The following is a 22,614-nucleotide window of genomic DNA, read 5'->3' as shown; positions in this document are numbered from 1 at the left end:
AGTTATTAGCTGTAGTGATGTTTTGGTATTTTCATTTTAATAAGGAATTTCCATGTTGCACTACACTTCCACCCTTCCCTCATATTATAGAGATGCTCTATTTGTGAGCTTACAAATAATCCCCATTCAATTACTGCCTCGTTAAGTTTGGTCATTTTTAAACATAGCTTTAACAAAATTTCTAATTGATAAACTTCTCCATGGTCCAATTTTTGTTTACTCTTCATATGGGGTGTGAATCCTAGGAAAAACGAAGAAAAAAATTGCGAAAAAATGATATTTTTTGCAGTATGGAAAAACAAAATTTTGTTCACTTCTTTATCCTTCGAATTTATGCTTTTATGTAGACTGTACAAAAATGGATAAAGGGTTTTTAAGGATTCCATACGAGATCAAAAATAATGCTTTTGGGTGAGATAGTGTGGATAGTCCTCACAACAACATATTTTTCCTTCGGGCCCTGGAGAAGATTTCATTAAAATACGCCGAGTGGTCCGCTCTGGGCTATGCGGAAAATTCAATTGCGGACCTATGGACCGCACTGGGGCTCAACGTATCGGTGGTGAAAGAATATTAACCGGGTTAATTAAAGAATCATTTTTGACATTTTTATGACTTGGAGTCGTTTAATCTAAATCCCAAAAACCTGTTTTTTAGATACATTCAAATCACGCAGGTACCAAATCGTTTAAATCGCTTTGACTCAATAAGTGCTGACGGTTTATAACTTGAGTCAATATATAACTTGATGACTTTGATGACAAGTTTCTCAGTAGAATCTGGATATTATGATCGATTTGGAGGCTTTGGCGCAGGCGGTATGTAGGATCGGTTTGTTGGTAAAAGACAAATTTCATTGTCTCCATTCACCCAAGGTTTAAACAACGCCCATATTTCTATTTATTTAAAGAAATTCGCTATTTGGCAAGTATATTTCGAAGAAATTGTGTACATACGCCTTCCCACAACAGCTTCGGCCAATAGAAATGCATTTATGTTTACTATTCGATGTTATCATTGGTAAACCTTGGTAATGATTAGTCCACGTGGACTGACGGTTTGTTAGATGTTTACTGAATTATATACGGGGTGTAAACATTATATTTTATTTCTTAATTAGGTATGAGTGTCGTGCGTACTTACGAAATATTGATTGTTCCTGACTTCTGCAATTGATATTGAAAAAACTATGATTTTTTTGTTTACTAATGTCTTTTAAACACCCTATCCGTTCACTTTATCAACCCCTAATAGTACGTTTTTATTAGTAACAAGATTGAATCACTATTTTTAGATTTTAGATATTAAATAATTTCAAATTATTGCTTCAACGTTTTTATATTCTATTAAATTATAAGTTTAGCCCTGAGTTCTTTCTATTTTTGTTTTCGTGGTCCATTCTTCTTTATTTTCGACGTTAGTTCTTACTTGGTGCCTTACTAAATACTTTTGAAAACTAATTACCTATACTTCCAAGGATAATCGATATATAAAGATTGAGTTGTGAAGTCAAAGTCCAACGATGGACATGTACAAAACCAACGTGTGAAGCTTATATTGAAAAACAAAATGAAATAATTGTGAACTCAGCTCGGACGCAACTAGTATAGGGCCCAATCTAAATGGATTCACGCAACAAAATCGATGTTTTCGATTTTTTTCAAACTTTGAGATATCATTCTATAATCAATTTGAGGAAATTTGGCCACTTTCATTTTTCCGACAAACGTTTTTCGAACCCTGTGGTGCCATGTGGAAGTTTACGTCGTGAATACGCTATTTGAGAATTTCAAACTGTCGCCATTATGGCCCAAATTGACCTATCGGGACCAATTTTTTTTCAAAATGTGCGTTATTCACTCTACTTTCAGCTGGTGTTCTCAGAATTAACATTTAATTGAAAATTTTCCGGGAAATCCGGAAAAATTATAAAATGACTTTTTTTCAAAAGCGATTTCTCAAAACCTCCACTCTTAATTTGCACGAATTTTGAATACGTTTTTCAGGAATCCCCGACGTACTTTTTTACCGAACGGCAGTTAATGAGAATGCTCCGTTAGGAAAATATGGTCCCTCATGTCGATTTTGACCTATCAAAAAACTCACATCCGTTGTTTATTTCACTCTCAGCGCTTATAAAGTGGATTTTACCGTAAAACTAACAACTCCATCGTATTTTACGTGAAAAAATACATAGAAAACATACGAGGCGCCTTGTAGGCATGCACTGTAGGCGACTGCGAAGCTCTCGCACTACATACTTGACATTCAGGCGTCAGTCGGCGTTGTGCCACAGCCTCCTAAACATTATTGATGCTCCTGCCAAGTATGGATTGAGAAGCGTGATTCGCTTTCTACAGGCTGAAGGCCAGAATGCTGCAGAAATCCATCGGAGAATGAGTCACGTATATGAAAATCGTCATACTCTACTCATTTACAAATCCCCGGAAAAATCCAACATTATTCCCAAAGCTTGTAATAATTTACATTTTCGATCTTTTATTTTGCAAAGAAAGAAATAATAGAATGATATATGTTTTCCATTTATTTTTTCATGAAGTATACGACGGAGTTGTTAGTTTTGGATAGGTCAAAACCGACATTTTCGATCCGGGACCATATTTTCCTAACGGAGCATTCTCTTTAACTGCCGTTTGGCAAAAAGATACGTCGGGGATTCCTGAAAAACGTATCCAAAATTCGTGCAAATCAAGGATGTGGTTTTTGAGAAATCTCTTCTGGAAAAAAGTCATTTTTTATTTTTTCCGGATTTCCCGGAAAATTTTCGATTCAATTTCAATTCTGAGAACACCAGCTAAAAGTAGAGTGAATAAGGTACATTTTGGAAAAAAAATCGTCCCGATAGGTCAATTTGGGCTATAATGGCGACAGTTTGAAATGCTCAAATAGCGTATTCACGACGTAAACTTCCCCATGGCACCACAGGGTTCGAAAAACGTTTTTCGAAAAAATAAAAGTAGCCATATTTTTTCAAATTAAATATAGATTATTTCCCAAAGTTTCAAAAACATCGAAAAGATCGATTTTGTTGGGTGAATCCATTTAGATTGGGCCCTATACTAGTTGCGTCCGGGGTGATTAGCTTAGATTAGGATTTCCCGAAAAATATTTGATTCAATGTTAATTCCGAGAACACCAACTGAAAGTAGAGTAAATAACGCACATTTTAAAAAAAATTGGTCCCGATAGGTCAATTTGGGCCATAATGGCGACAGTTTGAAATGCTCAAATAGCGTATTCACGACGTAAACTTCCCCATGGCACCACAGGGTTCGAAAAACGTTTTTCGAAAAAATAAAAGTAGCCATATTTTTTCAAATTGAATATAGATTATTTCCCAAAGTTTCAAAAACATCGAAAAGATCGATTTTGTTGGGTGAATCCATTTAGATTGGGCCCTATACTAGTTGCGTCCGGGGTGATAAGCTTAGATTAGGATTTCCCGAAAAATATTTGATTCAATGTTAATTCCGAGAACACCAACTGAAAGTAGAGTAAATAACGCACATTTTAAAAAAAATTGGTCCCGATAGGTCAATTTGGGCCATAATGGCGACCGTTTGAAATGAGTCTACCATCTGAAATGCTCAAATGGCGTATTCAAAACGTAAACTTCCACATGGCGCCACTGGGCTCAAAAAAAATTTTTCGGAAAAATAAAAGTGGTCATATTTCTTCAAATTAAATATAGAATGATATCCCAAATCGAAGACATCGATTTTTTTGCTGGGTGAATCCATTTAGAACGGGCCATAGATCTTTACAGGTCCGGTAGATCGCGGGACGCAACTAGTATGCAACGTTTCCTTGTTTTTTATCTTTTTCTCAATATTTCTGTTATCCCTTCCATGATTTGTTAAATCTATTTCACTACCATTTGTTATTTTCTTATGCTTAAACTGGTCTCTTATTTGTCAACTATGTGCCCAAATCATTTTAGCTTGTTTTTCTTGTTTTAGCTATTGATGCAATACATCTCCTATTCTGTCATTACCTGTCGAGTACTTCATTTCCCGTAATCTGCTTTTTTTCTTTTGGTTAGTACCCAGTACACCGTCTTATATACCTATATCATTTTGGTTTCTTAAAAATGTTTTTCTATTTGAAACTTTTGGTTTTTCTGAAGCTTCACCTTGCACTTAGTACAGTTTCATTATTTTTTTTGCTATAATTAGTTAAGTAATCTTCTACTTTATCAAGAACGATTTATTTGCTGGATACACCCTGTTTATCATCCTGGTTGCAACAGGTCAACTCCTTGAAAACGTTGGGGTATCAAAACCCACTGAAACGCCATAAGGAATTAGTCTCGTTGAAACGTTTTTACCGGATTTGCGACATCGAGGGTAAGAAACTGTAAAATAGAAAAAATAGCTAATAAAAGAGATTATCGTTTCAATTCTCCCTTCGCGATTTTCTTCATTGCTTCTCGTCAACATAAAAAATGTTTAGTTCTTACAAACTCGATCTGATAAAGCCATTTTGAACATCGATATGACAACTCGCTCACAGTCGAGGGGAATTAAGAGGATTTGTCCTACCGTCAATTATATATCGACATTTTTAAGTATTCTCGTCATTTCCGATTATTTATACTTCCGTTTATGAATCTGTGTCACACATAATTATTTCAACGTTTAACAATTAATGTAAAAAAATGGGTAATACCCTTGGTACGTAATGGTAGTACCTCTATAAGATGTGATTCCAAACTCTGTTTCTATCTACGTCGACCTCAATATTATTTCTCTGGGTCTTCGTTCCTGTTATTCCTATAATTAATATAATAAATAGAAAGTCGAAAAAAATTTAATAGTAATAAAAAATGATAAAGGTAGACAGCACTAGAGATCTAGCTTAAAATGGATGAATCCTGTGGGTATCACTGGCTTTGATGAGAGTTTCTACCTCCCAATCTGAAAGTTTACTCCCACGTATGAAGATTTTGGTCTGTCTGCAACTATATGGCCGAATATTAGCCTCTGTTGCCCCACAGATTAAATCACAAGTAATGTACTGCAGGTTTGAATCTTATTAGCTATTGAATGGCTCTAAGCTTCAAAATCAGAGAGCAGGGAAGTGAAGGGAAGCACAAAATATGACGATTTGGGGTGATGTACCTCTATAACACAGCTGCATCCCCGAGAAATTATAATTTTTTTATGTAAAAGCAAGTACAAGAATCGTTAGAGTGGTGTGAAGATGCCTGTGGATAATGATCTTGATCTTCTGTATTGGTTGTATTGTTCGAGAAAGACGTGCCTTGGTAGCTGATCCAATTGGGCGTCTGCAAGAGAATTCGGTGGTCATGAGCCACGTCTGCATGGCGAGTAGATCCTGCCAAAAACTGCTCCAAGCAGAACTATGTTGGAGAGCTCGGAAGAGCATCTGCTGTAGTAGTATCGGTAAAACAGAGTCAGATCTGCGATCTTTCTTCTATGCTCTAAGCTGTTCAAGTTTCTGGTCAATTCTGGATTGAGTCGAGCATCTTCAGTACCAGGCAATCGAAACATCATGAGGGGTTGATTATGTCTCTAAAAATCATAATATATTTGGTCAGTTTTTGCTGAACTTTCTTTCTAGTGAATGATCTTCAACATTTCTGCTTGTAAATCGCGATAAATGGTAGAAGATGGAATTAAGTTTATTGTTCAATTTGATTCATAATAGCGTTTTCTCAATGATGTCTGTTTCCTCATCTTAGGCACTTATGACATTTTTAAACAACTAAATGTATAAAAAAAGTACGTAAAAAAAATAATAAAGATACTAAGTACTTGAAAACAGATTTGTGGAGTAAACAAAAGCCTCCTTGTGTGTAACTCTCCCTTAGGGTCCTTATCAGAGGGAGTGAAGCAAGATTTTTTCTCATTTCCTTCCATCGAGCGCAAGCACTCGGCAAAGGAACCTTACCGATCACATAATTCCGATATTACATTCCTGTTGTCAAAATACAGAACCGGCTTACGATAATCCCAACCCTCATATTAAATATTTTGTTTTTGTACATAGGATTAACTACAAAAGAGTTTCAACAAAAGTTTCTTCTTGAAACCAGAAAAGTATTTTGATAAAAAAACCTTTTTTTAGATATTTACGACCCTGAAAGGTGGAGGGGACGTCAAAGTATGTTAAAAGATACACTCATGAAACTAAAAAAAGTATCACACAATCCCTATCAATTTTTTTTATTTTTTAAACACGGCCATCACGTTGACAGCACTCAAAAACTTTTTAAAAAAGTGGTCGAGGAATACTCCTGATCATTTTTTCAATATTGTTTCTTAAATCTGTAAAATTCGTGGATTATTCTCGTAACCCTACAAGAAAAAATCAGATGGGATCAAGTCGGGGCTCCGAGGTGGCCATTCAATATCACCTCTTCGTGAAACAACGTGGGAACAACTCAACGTGCAATGCAGCTAAAGAGTTGTTGGCGGTGTGCTATGTGGCCCCATCCCAAGTAGGGCCCAAAAATGCAATTCGCCGACATAGCGACCCGCAAGGGGACCATTTTCTCCCCAAAAACGACAATTTTGTCAATTTAGATGAAAACTCTGAAGAACATGTTGGTGAAATTGTTAAATCTCTAAAATTGCATTCAATCCTATTTCATGTAGAGCTTGCACAATTTGAATTTCAAGGAATAATCAGATAGGATTATGCTTTTGATAATCCCAGTTGAGTCTCACGCTTTCTGACGCAGAGTCGAGGCTGTAGTCTTACAGAATCTGCTACTAACTGAATGTTTCCAAGCGTTCTTGCTGTACTTTTTATTTCATAATTATTGAATTTTCTCAATTTTCTGTTTGTCTTTTAACAAAATACAGATATTTTTTGTTTCAATTGATCCCACCACCATCTATAGTGAAATCAGTTTGTACGACAATTTTTTAGTACTTGATCTAATAGTCAATTTGTTTAAATAATTCGTTTTTATATATAATATTATACAAAATAACTATTTTAGACGACTCCATCTGAAAGTTATCCGTTCTGTATTCATTTACATACCGAAAGTTGCGTTTTGAGTGTTCCATGTAGTTAAAGTGACAGTTCCGTACTGCAAAACACTTTCAGGACGCTCTGGAGTAACTACCTTGACAGTTAACAGTTGACAGTTGGAAGTTAACAGTTGGCAGTTGGCAGTTGACATTTGACAGTTTCACTTCGATGATTTTGCATAAATTTAAATTTTTAATTTTCTGAAATTATTTGTTTTATCCGAAGTTTTGTCTAAATTAATGAATAACGATGAATGATGATGAAAAAGAAAACATCAGCGATGAAGAGTTACTCGAATCCGCGCCACCTGGTGTTTATAATTCTCTATTAATTATTTTCTTTCCTCAGTGTAATTGAAAAAGTTTTGGATCTTATGCGTCGTCTAAAAAATGTTGTGTACGCCGCGGCTGAAATACTACTTTGTTGGAATAATAACATACCGCAATAATTGCATTAGAAACTTCTTTAAAAATTTCCAATGTTGGAAAATAGATCACCACAAATCAGATTTGTAGTACAATCTTCGAAACGGAAGCTGTCAAATTTTGGATCAATTCCTTTCAATAGGTCGTTCGTTTGATTTATGAACAACCCTTAAGCGATTTGTATCCAATTTTTAACAATTCACACTATTTTAACCAAAGAGGATACCTGTTCGAAAGTTTTATATATTCCTGAGCTTAAAACTTTTTTTAGCGATTAGTCTTGGCTTTATAATGAGTGGTCCATGTTACTATTGAGTTGAAATTAACCAGTCAATATGTAGCGTTCCCTCCCCTAGCCCTAATAACAGTTTTTACATGGATCAAATAAGTTTCTTTACTCGAATTTGTTCGATATTATCACATTATTCAGTGAGGCTCGTTTTGAGGTCCGATTTCGTGGATGGTGCAGAATTTCTAGCCCGAACTTTTCTCTTAAAAACCTCGGTGGGCTCTGGTTAATTTAGGGTCAGTAGAGAAACTTTTTGCCTTAAATCTGGACTCTTGTTGGACTTGACATCTTTTGGTAACGACGGTGAACTTTGGAAACAGCAAACTGACTTATGTTCAGGGCACTTGTCACTTGCTTCTAAAATTAAGTTAAGCTTTCAAATGACTGTCATCCCATACTATAATATCTCTAAATCTCTACATCAGTTCCTTAGTTTTCTCTATTCGATATTGATTTATGTTTCTCTATGTCTCTGATGATTATCTTTCGACAAAATGAAATAATATTCCTGTTGTGAAATTCTCGTGATTTTAATACCGAAATTTCCTTCGTTTTTCGGAAAATTTTGGAACGAAATAATATCTGGAGAATATGCAACGTGTGAAAGAACTTGGTAGCTTAAATAACTTACGAAGATGCACAAAAAAAGCACAAAAATTTTGGAAAAGAGTATATTAATTTTTCCTTTGATCACGAGCCATTTTTTTCAAGTCTGGAAACAGAAAATAATCCGAGGGGACTAAATCTGGCGAATAATGTTCATGAGGTAGCAATTTGAACATCAATTCATTAATTTTGGCCATTGCAATAGCGGATGTGCGAGCTGGTGTTCTGTCTTTCTTCTTAGCCAAATGCGGCAACGTTTTTGCTTGATTTCCTCGCTCAAACGTTGCAATAATACTCGCCGTTGATAGTTTTTCCATTTTCAACATAGTCAATGAAAATTATCCCAAGCGCATCTCAAAAAACCGACGCCACGACCTTGCCTGCAGATTTTTTTTGGAGCGCGCTTTCAGTCGACGATCATCCAGTACTGCTTTGTGAATCTTCTTCAATATTTCTGGAGTCGTCACCTTATTTGGTCAACCACTGCGATGATGGTTTTTGCAGGTCGTACGGCCTCGCTTAAACTCTGCTATCCAGTATTTTACTGATGATAACGAAGTAGCAGTCTCAACCAGAGTGGAATCACCTTCAAACTTGAAACATGCTGTATACATTGTGTACTTTTTAATACAGTGGTATCTTTCATGTAACCACCACCATCTCTAGGTCAGACCAGATATTTCTGGAACCATCTTTGTAGTTGTTTCACAGAGTATGCCAATGTACAATGAGTAATTCCAAACTTTCGGAAATTTCCAATTAATTTAATCACTAAATCGACCATAATCATTATTAGAAGTATATTCCAAGATATGTTATCATTTCTTTTAATCTATCTAGTGATGTAACTATTAAAAATGATTTTGTAAGCAATGTTGCCATATTTTATTGATGGTGCCATACTATTTTTAGCGTAGTGTATATAATTATTTGCGAATGTCGGAAATTCGGTTCTGCAAATGCGTGGAATATCGATCTCCGTGAAATTTCCGAAAGTAAATGCCCCTCGAGTTCGCCCAATAGAGTAGTGCAAGCAGGAACAAACCCGGTGGGGTATAACGGGACCGAAGCCGCGTAAGTTGGACAAGGAAGGAAAGCGAAAGAGACAACTATGCATTCCAGCTGAGTAATTACACATCCGGTATGGTGTTCGTAATTCCTTTTCCTAAAAGAATTGGCCATCGCTGAGAACATGCAGAAGGGAAAATAAGCGATGATATCCTTTATTCGAAGCTAATTGTTTTTATTTATTCAATTTTAAGTGATTAGAAATTGTTGAAAAGAAATTCATTCTTCAGCGGTAGAGGTAGAGAAATTGTTTTGTGTCGGGACATCCTGTATATATAATCATCATATTTCATTCATGCACAAACTTTCTTATCACTTTTTTTTATATCCTCTATCCACGTTTATTAAAATTTCCACAATTTCATTTTCCCAAGATTTCTTTTGACGTCCTCTTATCGGTCTTCATTCTACGATCCATTTGAGTTGATATTTTTCAGTTGTTCGTATTAGAATCTGTCTGGTGTTCAGATGTAACTACAAGGTGTCTCAAAAGAAAGTTCATCTTTGTATTGATTAGCGCATGAACGCCAATTAGAGAAGGTATATCAATCGGTAGCCTAGCTCTTAGGAATTTAGTCGTTTCTCGTGAGCGGTGCCTCTAATAACTTCAAGTATAGAGAATACTTGATAAAAAAAGAAGTATGTTGATGGTACTTTTCAATATTCACATAAAAAACGCGGTGATTCGTTTGAAAAACCAAATAATGTATTAGTATTTTGATTCACCCCGTATCAGAACGCCATAACATTGTGGAACACCCTATAAATGAAATGTGAAGACTAACGATGGCTACAACCCCTTTTCAATTTTCAAATGGATATTTCAAAGGACACCCTGTATTATATCACATTAAACATATTCCGTATTGCCGTATTCGAATAATTTGCAATTTCAATTATATTTCACCGAAGTATATACCGTCTCCTTTGAGGTAGACTTCGTAAGTAATCTGGGCGGCAACGCACGCATCTCAGGAGGCGGTTAGCCCAGCGGGCGGTGATTGATGCTTTCTCTTAATGATGTTGCGCCTCGGAACTCGTATAAATACTTTTGACGCCGGCGGTATTGAGGATATCAAAGCCGACTCGGAGCCCATACGTGTGTTGATAAAATGATGAAAGTTTCCTACAATTTCTAATCGCGTGTCGTTCCCTAAACCGAGGAAAATTATATTATATATATCAATGTCAAATGTCAAATTAGAAACGTTGGAAATTATTCTTGGAAAATACGAAACTAATGAATATGAGAAAGTAACATATTATGAGTTCGAGCAACAAGGATTAATTATCCGCCTTAATTTTTTATGTTTACCTGATGCAAAATTTGATGTAAATACATTAAAATCATACGATCAAGAAACGCCAGATGCAAATATTACGAACAAGTCCGCGATATGTGCCCTGGAGCCGGTCCTGTCCGGTTGTAGTAAAATTATAAAATTCGGCAAAGGCGCCGCACGTTTGATATGCCCGGAATTCGTTTGATGTTTGTTATAGCACTTGATTCATTTAGATTGTTTCTTTTTCACCTTCTCGAAAGTTGTATTAATTTATTTGTTTTGTTGATTTATTTTCTAGAACTTTTGAGAATTTTATGTTTGGTTATATAAACGAGTTTGTTTAGTTTATAATTAATAGTCATAGTGAACAAAACGAGGTAAAAAGTAATAAAAAAATTATATAAGTTAGTTAATATAAATTAGTTGAGTGTAGTGTAAATTTTTTAAATAAATTAAGAACCCCACGAATGGAAAGAGTTAAATAAATAAGAAAAACGTCATTTTCCAGATCAAATTGTTTGTTCGGTAAAAACCTGAAAAAGAAATTGTACGTTTTGCTCTCCCTATTAATACGAGGGCTGCTACTAAAGTGTATGTGATTTGAACGCTTCTTCGGGTGTAGAAAAACGTTGACCTCTCAATTTATTTTTGATTTACGAGAATAAAAAGAAAACATTAGATTCCAAACAAGGATTGTATCGCGGATGATCCATCAATTCGTTTGATATACCCGGAATTCGTTAGATGTTTGTTTTTTATATAATTTTTCGTCATAGAACGCGATTTGTTTATATTGTTTCTTTTGTACTAATTTCTCGAAAGTTATATTAATTTATTTGTATTATTTTATTGATTTTCTAGAACTTTTGAGAATTTCTTTTTGGTTATATAAACGAGTTTGTTCAGTTTATAATAAATAATCATAGTGAACAAAACGAGATAGAAAGTAATCAAAAAATTTGACTCTATCGCGGATGATCCATCAATTCGATGTTTCGACTGTTCAAAAACGTTATTGTTCAAACTAATGTGTGTCGCATTGTCGCTGTGGAGGATGATTCGTCTTCTGAGATTGGTTTCCATGATTTTTTTGGCAAACAAATGCTGGTGTACCAATTAAAAATTGATTGTTGGTACAATAAACAGAAGTTGTCGGGTGTTGTAGTTGTACACGGAAAACCAGATGCAAGGAACGACGGAAGGTCAAAATGGTCTTCTAAGATTATCAATCGTCGACTTGAGCAACATTGACGAGCAGATGTTGTAGTTATTGTCTAAATTGCAAGGTTGTATCGTTGGACTTTTGTTTGTTATTAAAACTGATGAGAAAGTTTTGGATTCTTCAAATGCTGTCGCTTTTCTGCAATTTCAGCTTCACTTTTTGAGGCAACAGTGGGTGTCACTTTTCTGGTCGACGTAACCGTTTTTCCTCTTTTGGAAACGGACCACCTACAGTATTCACCGGATCTTGCTCCTAGTGACTTTTTCCTGTTTCGTAACCTACAAATTTCACCTGCAAAAGAAAGATGTAAACACCTAGTTTGAGGAGATAGACGGCAACTGTTAAAAAATTGTGTTATTGCTTTATTCGATCGAATACTTTTCGAAAAACCGTCGTATTTGCGTTAATTTTGCTAAATAACTTTAACGAACTGATAATAGAAACGATTTCGTGTCACTCGATTTCATATTTTTCAATTAATCACTCGATCAATACTTCCCCCAATTGAAAAAATAGAATCATCAATTATCGAGGCAATTACATCTGCACAATACCGCAATGAAAAACGAGTTAAACAACATGTTACAACGAGTATCTTCTGAAGATTACTGAATCGTTGATCTAAAGCAAAGGTACCGCTTTTTTTTTATATAAAATTACCTTTCAGGATTTATGTATATTTATACGAGAAAAACGTTTTTTTTTTATTCGAATGATGAAGTGTGATGAAACACCTATGAAATCAAAATCTGTTTTTGTCCTTTATGATTATTTTATTCGACTATTAAAATTTACTTCGACAAAACCGAAAACATAATAATAAAGTCCTGGTATACGCTGATAACCAAAACAAAACAGTAACTACAGAAAATATTTCAACTGATTGAAAAAACAGCAAAAGGATATTGCCTACGTGGAATGGTAGCAACAACCAGAGCAAAACAAAGAATTTCTATACCTGTGACAGTCTAAAGGTGACGAAATTAAAGATAGTGAAACAGTTAGAGCTCTTAGTCCAAAAGTACTTCCCAACATAACTGACCTTAGTACCTCTTCATTACTGGTATGTGCAGTCCAAGGAATCTTGAGGATTTTTTAATATCTCGAACGCTTCGAATGATCCATACCTAAACCGCGTCTGAGTTTTCAATTAGTTGGTTTCCATTTACTGAATACCCTACGTGTCATTTCAATCCTCGCTCTTACCTCTTCGTCTATGTTCAACCAGCTACTCAAATATTTTATAAGTTCAATATGAATTGGAACGAAATCTTTGCCAGCTAGATTACAAGAGTTTTTCTAGTGGGATTGTGGCAAAATTAAACACCAAAGTGTACTAATATATTACCGAACTTTCGATTACTTATGTATTCATCGTCTGGAACTGAAATTATAGTCAAGTACAATATAAAAGTATAACAATAAGAAAAATTACTACCTCAATTGATTGAACTGTGTCTCTTGACAAGACTATCAAATTCAGAAGTTTCAGAACTCAATATTCAAGTGAGAATTCGACATAAATATGGAGTCTATTGATTGATTGATTCGACCAACCTCATGCGCTTTGTCAAACAACATTGACAATCCTTCCATATTTTCTGCAATGGTGGCAGTATCATCTGCGTACCTTACGTTGTTTTTTGCCATCTATCTTTACTCTAGCTGACCGCTTTCGATGGGGCAAATAACTAGAATTGTGTCTTAAAAATATTATGTATGTATGTATGTATTATCGTTACCAATAATAAAAAGGACGAAGACACAGCGAACTAACCAAATATATTCCGTTAGACAAAGAGATTGAATTGAGAAATGTAAACTAATCAAAACGCATCTTCCTGAGTCACGTAAATGCGAGTAAATCCATTACATGGGGGTTTTATAATGGAGGGGGATAATAAGAAGATATTAAATACAGCTCAACCTTGATCTTTCCCTCTTTATAGTAGTGTAAACTTTCGCATTTAAGATTTTATGGGGTGTTCTATATTCTACTATGTTATACCCAATTCAGAGGTGTCTAATTGATCTACAATTGGAATACATGATTCCCACCATCAAATGAAACAATTCAACTACCAAAGACGACCCCTGGATCACCACTAGACGGTCCCTTTCTTCTAAAACAAAGAGGAAACTTCCCTTATAGGATTTTACGATGGGCCCACTTTACGCCCAGACTTGTCGGTCAAGTATGTACAACTGTGGTCCTAGCTTGGAAGCCGTTTTTGGCCCAGACTTGGTTTTGTCCCTAGCTTGGTTCACAAACCTGGACCAAGATTGTTCTGCAACCGTGGGCCTTTTAATGTTGAGATATCTATTAAGGATAAGATATTAGCACAAAACTTTATAAGGTTATTTAGAGTTCTGCCAAGCCTAGCTGACTATAGAATGACCAGGGCTAAGTTACCCAGACTTCTACCAGGCTTGGGCCATGATTGGTTTATCTAGGCAGGGTTTCCTAGCGTTAGCCCACGCTAAGCCTCGTCGTTCAAGTCTGGGGGCTCCTACATGGGTTCCTTATCCTCCGAATCGGCAGCTAACCCATAAAATTACTTTACCTTCATCGATAATCCTCCCATTGTCATTACGTGAAGACCTTTCCTAAATCCCATCGTGTAGATCGGTTTTCCTGTATGTTGATGAACCTGTGGAACCGTTTCAACAGCCAAATGGCCGAAGGTAAGAGATAATACAGTCGTAGCTGTGTCCGTATTTACTTGGAATAATTAAAAAACTCTATTCCTTGTATTTCAGCCCTGTAGAGGAAAGTTCCCTCTATTAGGGCCATTCCTGGAACCTCTGCATGAAAATCCTCCAAAATAAATCAGTCTCTGTCTCTCAATCTTCTGCAGATGAACAACTCATCACCTTAGTGACTTTATCGTTGATTTGTCAGACTTCGTATATCATTAATTTCAGTGTTGAATGATGAGGATAAAATCTCTTTTCAATAAATAAGATGCTTTTAATCTATGAACTCAATTTGAACGAAAAATTGATATAATACAGCACAATGTACTTTATTAATTTATCAATTAATTCTGAAGACCCTCCGAGGTAGTTGGTAATCCATTTAAAATTTTCCTTTCGTTCGTAGACGTCGTTTTAACGCATCGCCTTTTTTTTCTCTCCCGATTTCCTTTTGTGCTTTTCGAGGCAATGGCCAAATCGAAGTTTGGCTCAATCAGCAATTTCCTATGAGAAATAATGAGGGGTGAGACGAGCGCGTACGTGATCTACCAGACCTGGGTTAACAAGATTAACTGACAAAATTGAAAAAAAAATCATACGAAACAATAAATAAGTTGTCCAAAATTCACGTCCAATTGATTCATACTTAGAACATCCGTGTCTTAACCCTCTAACGGTCAGGTGTGTAATCATAAATAGTAAGGGGTGTCGGTTCCGACCCATCTGGGGTTTTCTTTAAAAAAAATAGTTTAGAATCAAAAAAAAAAATTTATTTTCTATAGAACAATACATCAGTCGAGTTACCACATTCATATCCATTTTCCATCACCAATCTGATGAGATTACTTGTTGGTGCAGTAGCTAACGATTGTGGTGGAGCCCTGCCCGAAATGGCTTCTATTGCGAATCGCAATTCTCTCGATTCTCCTGACGTTCATCCATATATGGTTCAACCAGTCCAAAAGCAAGGTTTTTGAGGAACGGAGAATGCATTTACACCTGCCATCTCCAGCTCTTCCTTTTCGTTGTTTTATCGTGGCAAAGTTTGTCCAAGACATCTACACCACCTTTTGTTGAGTTCACCGTTCTCTTCCCCCCTTTGGTGCATCGTTGACAGAAGCAGAACCTTTTTTTTTTGGTTTTGGTGTATCATGAGCAAGAATCATTTTGTCATCTTGGTATAGGTGTTTGGTAGAACCCTGCGGAGCAGCAGATAATAATGAAGGCGGTATCTGTGGTTTATTTTTGTGTGGTGTCAGTTTTCGTTCACAAAGGACTTCTGTCAATTCAAAGGAAGTGAACCAGTTATTAGTGGTTACATTCCTATTAGTTTCTGTTATCGTTGAGGTGAGCTTTAGAACATATTGAGCAGGAATTGGCGGATCCGACCCAGCGCCTACTGTAGGCGTGATAACTAGCTCCAATTAGTGAAATATTACTTACCAGTACAGTGTATCTAGTTCCGAGCGTCCCTCGAGGCCGACTGATAGGATTTCTTGGGCTCACGTACTACAAATAGTTGGTGGGGGGACGAGGCACTCAATATGGAAGGAAGTGGGTCGGGTGTGACCCATATATAATTTCTCTGGGATCTTGTTTCGTGTCCAGATGAATTGATGAGTTGGTTTTTTTTTCCTATTTATTCTCCTCCGTATTTCAACAGCTCAGCCTCTATTCCAACTCCTCCAGGGGCTTTACAACTACGCAGTATTTTATTCCTTCTACTACAACAGTTTTCCTTGGACATTTTGCTTCTTCCTCTTCTTCTTTTGTCATTTCTAAATTTTTCCATGTCATGTTTTTTCTGTGAATTATACCAGTGATTAGTCTTCTTGAAATTCACTCTGCGTATTCGACACGAATTTTGTCGATGTCCATGCTTGATATGTCCCTTCTTCCCACACCCATAGCATGTTTCTTCATTCTGGTTCTTTACCTCTGCCTTAAACGTAACAGGTTTTTCTTCTTTGTGCATCTTGTATTTATCTTCTTCAAGTATCAGTCTCTGCATTAATTTTTCTATGGTTTTCTCAGTTTTTGTAGTCGAGTCCTAAGCTGGACTGTATTTTACTTATGTTCATTTGGACATCCTTTGATGAATCAAACTTGAAGTTGTAGAATTCTTGTAGCAGCAAGCATATTTCTCGATCAGTATCTTTCTTGCGCTTTGGAATATTCTGTTTTTCATTTTGTAATCTAATCGTGTAATCTTCCACATGAACCTAAGGTACTTGCTCCATCCATAAGTTCTTTGGTTTGTTATACTTGCCACATCACTATTGTCTATGCTGTTGGCCTTGTTTTGATTTATAAGAGATCTCTAGAGGAATAGGCTACAAGTCACACAAGAGGAATAGGCTAGAGGCACACCAAGGGAATAGGCTACAAGCCAAACCAGGGGATTAGGCTATAAGCCATAGGGGAATAGGCTACGAGCCCCACCAGGGGAATAGGCTACAAGCCACATCAGAGGAATAGGCTACAAGCCACAACATTTCCTTTAATCACTTCCAGATGTGGTAAGAGACTTCTGTGGACACATACAGGGTGGTCCAACGAAAAGTTTACACCTAGCTTTTCTCTTTTTTTTGTAATTAAATTCAAAAATGCTCGCACACGACGATTTTGCTTTTGAGGGGGACAAATTTTAAACATATTAATCGATCTGTGCCTTTAACCCCCTAGCGGGGATGAGTAACAACCCTAAAATTTTAAATAAAAAGGGGGGTCGACTGATATATCATTTGATAGGGCACAAAATTGTCTTTCTAATGATACACTATTAGTTGAATTTTACGAAAACAGTTAATGCGTAAACGGCTTTAAACGAAAAATACAAATAAGTTATTTAATTTGAAGGAAAACGGGATTTCAAAAACACGACAATCCAGAACGAATTTTCAAAATAATAGTGCCTTCATTTGCAGCAAGATGGAGCACTATGTGGCACCTGTAAGACAGTTCTTAGATAACCGGTTTCCTGGACGGTGGATTGGAAGGAGGGGCCTAATTGAATGGCCTGCTAGGTCACCGGATTTATAGCCTTTAGACTTTTTTCTTTGGGAACACTTGAAAAATAAATGTTTTGCCACGAAGACCGAATCCATAGAAGATCTTCTCCAACGGATTACAGCAGAGTGCAGATACATAACACCTGATATGTTACAAAATGTTAGAAATAAATTTGAACAAAATCTTATTATTGTATGGAATCAAATGGGTCACATTTTCAACATTTGTTAATGTAAGGTGTTAATAAATCAATTTAACGGCTAGTTTACATTTTTTTTACAAAATAACAAACATTGGAATGTACTACGACGTGTCCGAGCATTTTTGAATTTAATTAAGGACAAAAAAAGAGTAAAACTATTTTGATATTGGTTAAGTTATTGGGGTGACTAATGGACTATTCTACACCAGATTCTGTAATAAATTGAAGAAAATTAACCTTAAAACGCAAGATGCAGTTGCAGTTCTCAATCTACAAGAAAACACTGTACACTACATTGATGGTCATGTCTTGGAGATTGTAGATATAGAATTTGTTTACCTTGGAGTATCATGGCGATACAAGTGAAGAAAAACTAAGTAGTACTCGAACGTTACTTACCATCTTGTAGGTTAGAGGTGAAAGCGTCGATGTAATTTCGAACTAGCAAGTAATAATATCGTAGAAGAAGTAAAAATGCCCACGTTGAGGTTGGCTGGTTGCCTGGGACGTATAAATACCGATAAGATCGTGTCTCCATGATTCCGAAACGAATTTGGAGGCAGACCCAAGTCAAAATGGTTTCTTCGAACAGGACAAGACATCGAAAGTGATAATAGTTCAGGTACAACTCTTTTATATCTGATATTTCTGCTCAAATCTATTGGTTATTTGGGATATACCAGCTTCGATATTATAATTTTAATCTCGTATTTTTGATTGATGAAAATCCCACTCTCTCTCTCTCAGCTGTAAGAAACAAGAAAAGTTATATTAAAGTATCCCCAAGAGGTATTGGAAAATATCAGATTAGATGCGGTTTTCTTTTGTTTTTTCTTATAGATCTAGAGTTTTTCTGACATTCTTTGTACGGCTGTGCTTTCGTGGTTTTTCCTATAAGTTTTCCTTTGTTGGAATCTCGTGATTGACAGTAATATTGTATCGTCGATTTCTATACAGCACAGCTGACGGAAATATCCAATACGGCACGCCATCTTAATTTTCGAGGTAAAGACAGGACCGGCTTTATTAGTTTATTCATTTGTTTCAAAATGTATAAATATTCGTAATCCGTCCACTTATTTTAGTAGACATTTTTTTTTTAGTTAAACCTCCAGTATTTTCGTATGAAATACATTTATAAGAATATGATATATCGGGTGTTTAATTAATATTTACAACAAATTATAACTTCCAAATAGCTAAAGGTGGAAAAGTCCAATTTTTTAAAAAATGTTTCGTTTTTTTATTATGTCAAACTGTTTATATAGGTATAAGGGATTGAAATTTTATTTTCAAAACAACCTTTACGTTTATAAAGCGTTCAGAACAACTTTTATTAGCGAATAGTTACTAATATTTAATATTCAGGGCTTTTGGCCTGTCCAAACCACTTTCATATAGGATCTGCGGCATATTTGGAATACTAGTTTGTTTTTTGAGGATAAATTTAAGGAGAAACGGGATAGATGAATAAAAATTACATAAAATTATTGACAAACAAATAAACTTTTATAAGGAAACTAATCGAATGTTATTAAAACTAAAAACCTTATCAAAATGTCTACTTTTCTTCAATTTTTTATTTATTAGACTTTTTGATATATTAATGCATCTAAATGCTCTTGATTTTAGGTCTCATTAAAATTAGTTTTTTTTTGATAATTTTTAAAAGAAAGATTTGACGTTTCGACTTTTCTGTTGAAAAAGACCAGGGCCGGATCAAGATTTATAATACGTTAGATTTGTGGTATCAACACATCAAAAAATACAGAATTATTTCCAAATGATGGGGCCCTCTTGGACCTGGGGCCCGGGGCTATAGCCCCCCCAAGCCCCTCGCTTAATCCGGCCCTGATAAAGACTTAAAGAAAAGTCGAAATGTCAAAATTTATCTTTCTTTTAAAAATTATCAAAAAAAACTAATTTTAAAACAGAAGAGACCTAAAATCAAGAACATTTAGATAATATTCAGAAGCATTAATATCTACTTTTTGACATGGAGTGGAGAAAATTTGAAATATAGCATTCCAAATTACATTTCATACATACAGATAACACCTAAATATCTAAATAATCAGTTTTTTTTTTCAAATAACATCTAATTATTCAGTAATCAGTCGCAATAATCAAAAATTAGTATTTGGTTTAAACTTACAGTTTACTTAGTTACTTATACTTGCAGTATTCGCAAATATTCATGACCGTGAACCCGAAATTCCCATGTGAGGCACTGTAGCCTTTCATCCTCATTCTGTTATAGAAAAACCATTCGACGTCTTCGCCAGCAGGGGCTGCAATATCAGCTCTCATTGCTACGGAGGTTTTTCCAGATTCAACCCCAAGATATATGTCGCATTTCTTTTCATGATTTTTTTTGTTTTTTTCTTCTTATTTTTCAATATTTTTTTCATGTGGTCTTTACCAGACTTTTTGAGTTGTGCATGCTCAAGGTCTTTTTTACAATGAGAACTTAAGATGGATCTTGGTGACTTGCCTCTTGCTAGTTCTCTACGTACCACACGACTCTAACTCTGTGTCATCAAAATTTCTTTACCAAAATAGGATCTTAAGGGTCCCATAAATCATGGAATGGACAAATGAAGGATTCATACACATTCCAATAGTTATTGAAGACCCCCGTTCGGCTGACGTCAATACTCTGATTGGTTTCTGTCGTTTTCGAGCTGTAATTGGACTATGCAGAGACCACTCTCATCAATGCAGTAGGGAAAGACTTATCTGCCTGGATTCTTTCAAGATTGTCGTAGTACTCGTCCATTCTATCCTTAATAAATCTAATAGCTCGTGCTTGAGAAGTTCCTTGGTTTGTGGTCACCAGTATCTGCCAACAACCCCATCCTTTTGGATAGCCAAACGGCGCAAATCCATTGTGGTCAGTCCACCAGCAAGTTTTCAATATCTGAGCTTTGACCAACAAGTTATTTATTCAATCGGACACTCTTTATCATTTACAAATCGAAAAATTGTTGACCTGGGATCGTTGAACTGCTTAGTTGATTCCAAGTATCCCATTCTCTCACAGCGGTAACAGCAGTGGACATTTCCTCCTTATCCCAAGTTATGTTTGGGGTATAAAAACTCGGATGATGGTTAACACGTTGAGCCCCAACCAAACTTCCCCGGGGTCCCGAGGATTTGGATCCAAGGAAAAATGATAAAAAGATTTATTTCGAAAAAAAAGTGCGAAAAATGATGTTTTTTACGTGTATTATACAAGTTTGGAGTTAGCCGGAAAGCTGCAAGGAAACCAAACCCATTTATGGTTGACGTTGCTAAATAGACGAGACAATAAGGCAAATCTATACTTAGATGGCAAGCTACAACAATTCTTTGACAAGGACGTCGAAGGGGCATAGGAAAATTGCTATTGAGCTGTTATTTGGTACAGAAACAACAATTACTGATTCTCAAATCAGTGTAGCAAAGAAGTTATTGAAGAAAGAAACTAAGAGACGCCAAAACTAATTGTTTGGTGAAAAAATAAGGTCCAAGTAAGAAGAGATTGTGTAGGCTACCCAGGACGGTTTAACCAAACTATAAAACACATTTAAATGCGGTCCCTTGGGCCGCGGAGAAGGTTCCAAATAAAACACGTCGTGCGGTCCATAGGACTGCTCTGAGTAGTGGGGAAAGTGCGGATGCGGGTCTATGGACCGCACCGGAGTTCAACGCGTTAATTTAGATATTAGATAGTATTCCAAATTACCTGTAGTATCCCAACTATGCTGCAATTCCTCTACAGCTTATGATTTGTTTTAGATCAGGTACATTTATGAAAATTTTTATTATTTATATAATTATAATACATTCTGAATGTATATTTTGGTTTTTTTTTCTTAGATATATGATAAAACTAGCTTATAATTGAAATAAATCGTTTGATTAAAAGCAGGTTTGAAACAATTTTCAATCAATCGCTATAAAGTAGTTAAAAGTTTGGTAATTATACACTTTCGCGGTCACCTGGTTTTTTGGCTCTAGAAAATCGAAAAATGGATGGATTTTAATGATCTTGTACTCAAAATGTTCCATTTTACGGCGGATTTATAAAAAAAAATACGAAAATTAAAAAAAATAAATATTTTTTACAGTTTCATGACTTTCTACATATAATCCTTCGTAACTGTTTCTGACGTCGTGGAATCAAGTTCGTATATTTTTTTTTTCGCAATTTACATAAAAAAATGAATATTTTGAAAAAAAAATTCAAAAAAGTTAATTTTTCGGTATTTTACAGCCTAAAATGTATTCTATTAAAAAAAGGGTAATTATACACTTTCGCGATCACCTGGTTTTTTGGTTAGGTTAGGTTAGGTTAGATTAGGTTAGGTTAGGTTAGGTTAGGTTAGGTTGGCTCTAGAAAATCGAAAAATGGTTGGATTTTAATGATCTTGGTCTCAAAATGTTCCATTTTACGGCGGATTTATAAAAAAAAATACGAAAATTGAAAAAAATAAATATTTTTTACAGTTTCATGACTTTAAATGCAAAAAAAAATGACTTTCTACATATAATCCTTCGTAACTGTTTCTAACGTCGTGGAATCAAGTTCGTATATTTTTTTTCGCAATTTACATAAAAAAATGAATATTTTGAAAAAAAAATTCAAAAAAGTTAATTTTTCGGTATTTTACAGCCTAAAATGTATTCTATTAAAAAAAGGGTAATTATACACTTTCGCGATCACCTGGTTTTTTGGTTAGGTTAGGTTAGGTTAGATTAGGTTAGGTTAGGTTAGGTTAGGTTAGGTTAGGTTAGGTTAG

General features: G+C 35.5%; 1 protein-coding gene across 2 annotated transcripts in view; it reads left to right on the top strand.

The window, feature by feature from the left end:
* The window catches only part of LOC130891816 (polyhomeotic-like protein 1), a 239,321-nt gene that overhangs the window by 136,935 nt on the left and 79,772 nt on the right, over positions 1–22,614 (top strand). The gene's annotated exons all lie outside the window — the stretch shown is intronic.

The sequence above is a fragment of the Diorhabda carinulata genome, chromosome 3 (assembly GCF_026250575.1).
Source record: "Diorhabda carinulata isolate Delta chromosome 3, icDioCari1.1, whole genome shotgun sequence".
Classification (NCBI taxonomy): domain Eukaryota; kingdom Metazoa; phylum Arthropoda; class Insecta; order Coleoptera; family Chrysomelidae; genus Diorhabda; species Diorhabda carinulata.
Note: the sequence above shows the minus strand (reverse complement) of the source record. Positions and strands in the feature narration are given on the sequence as shown.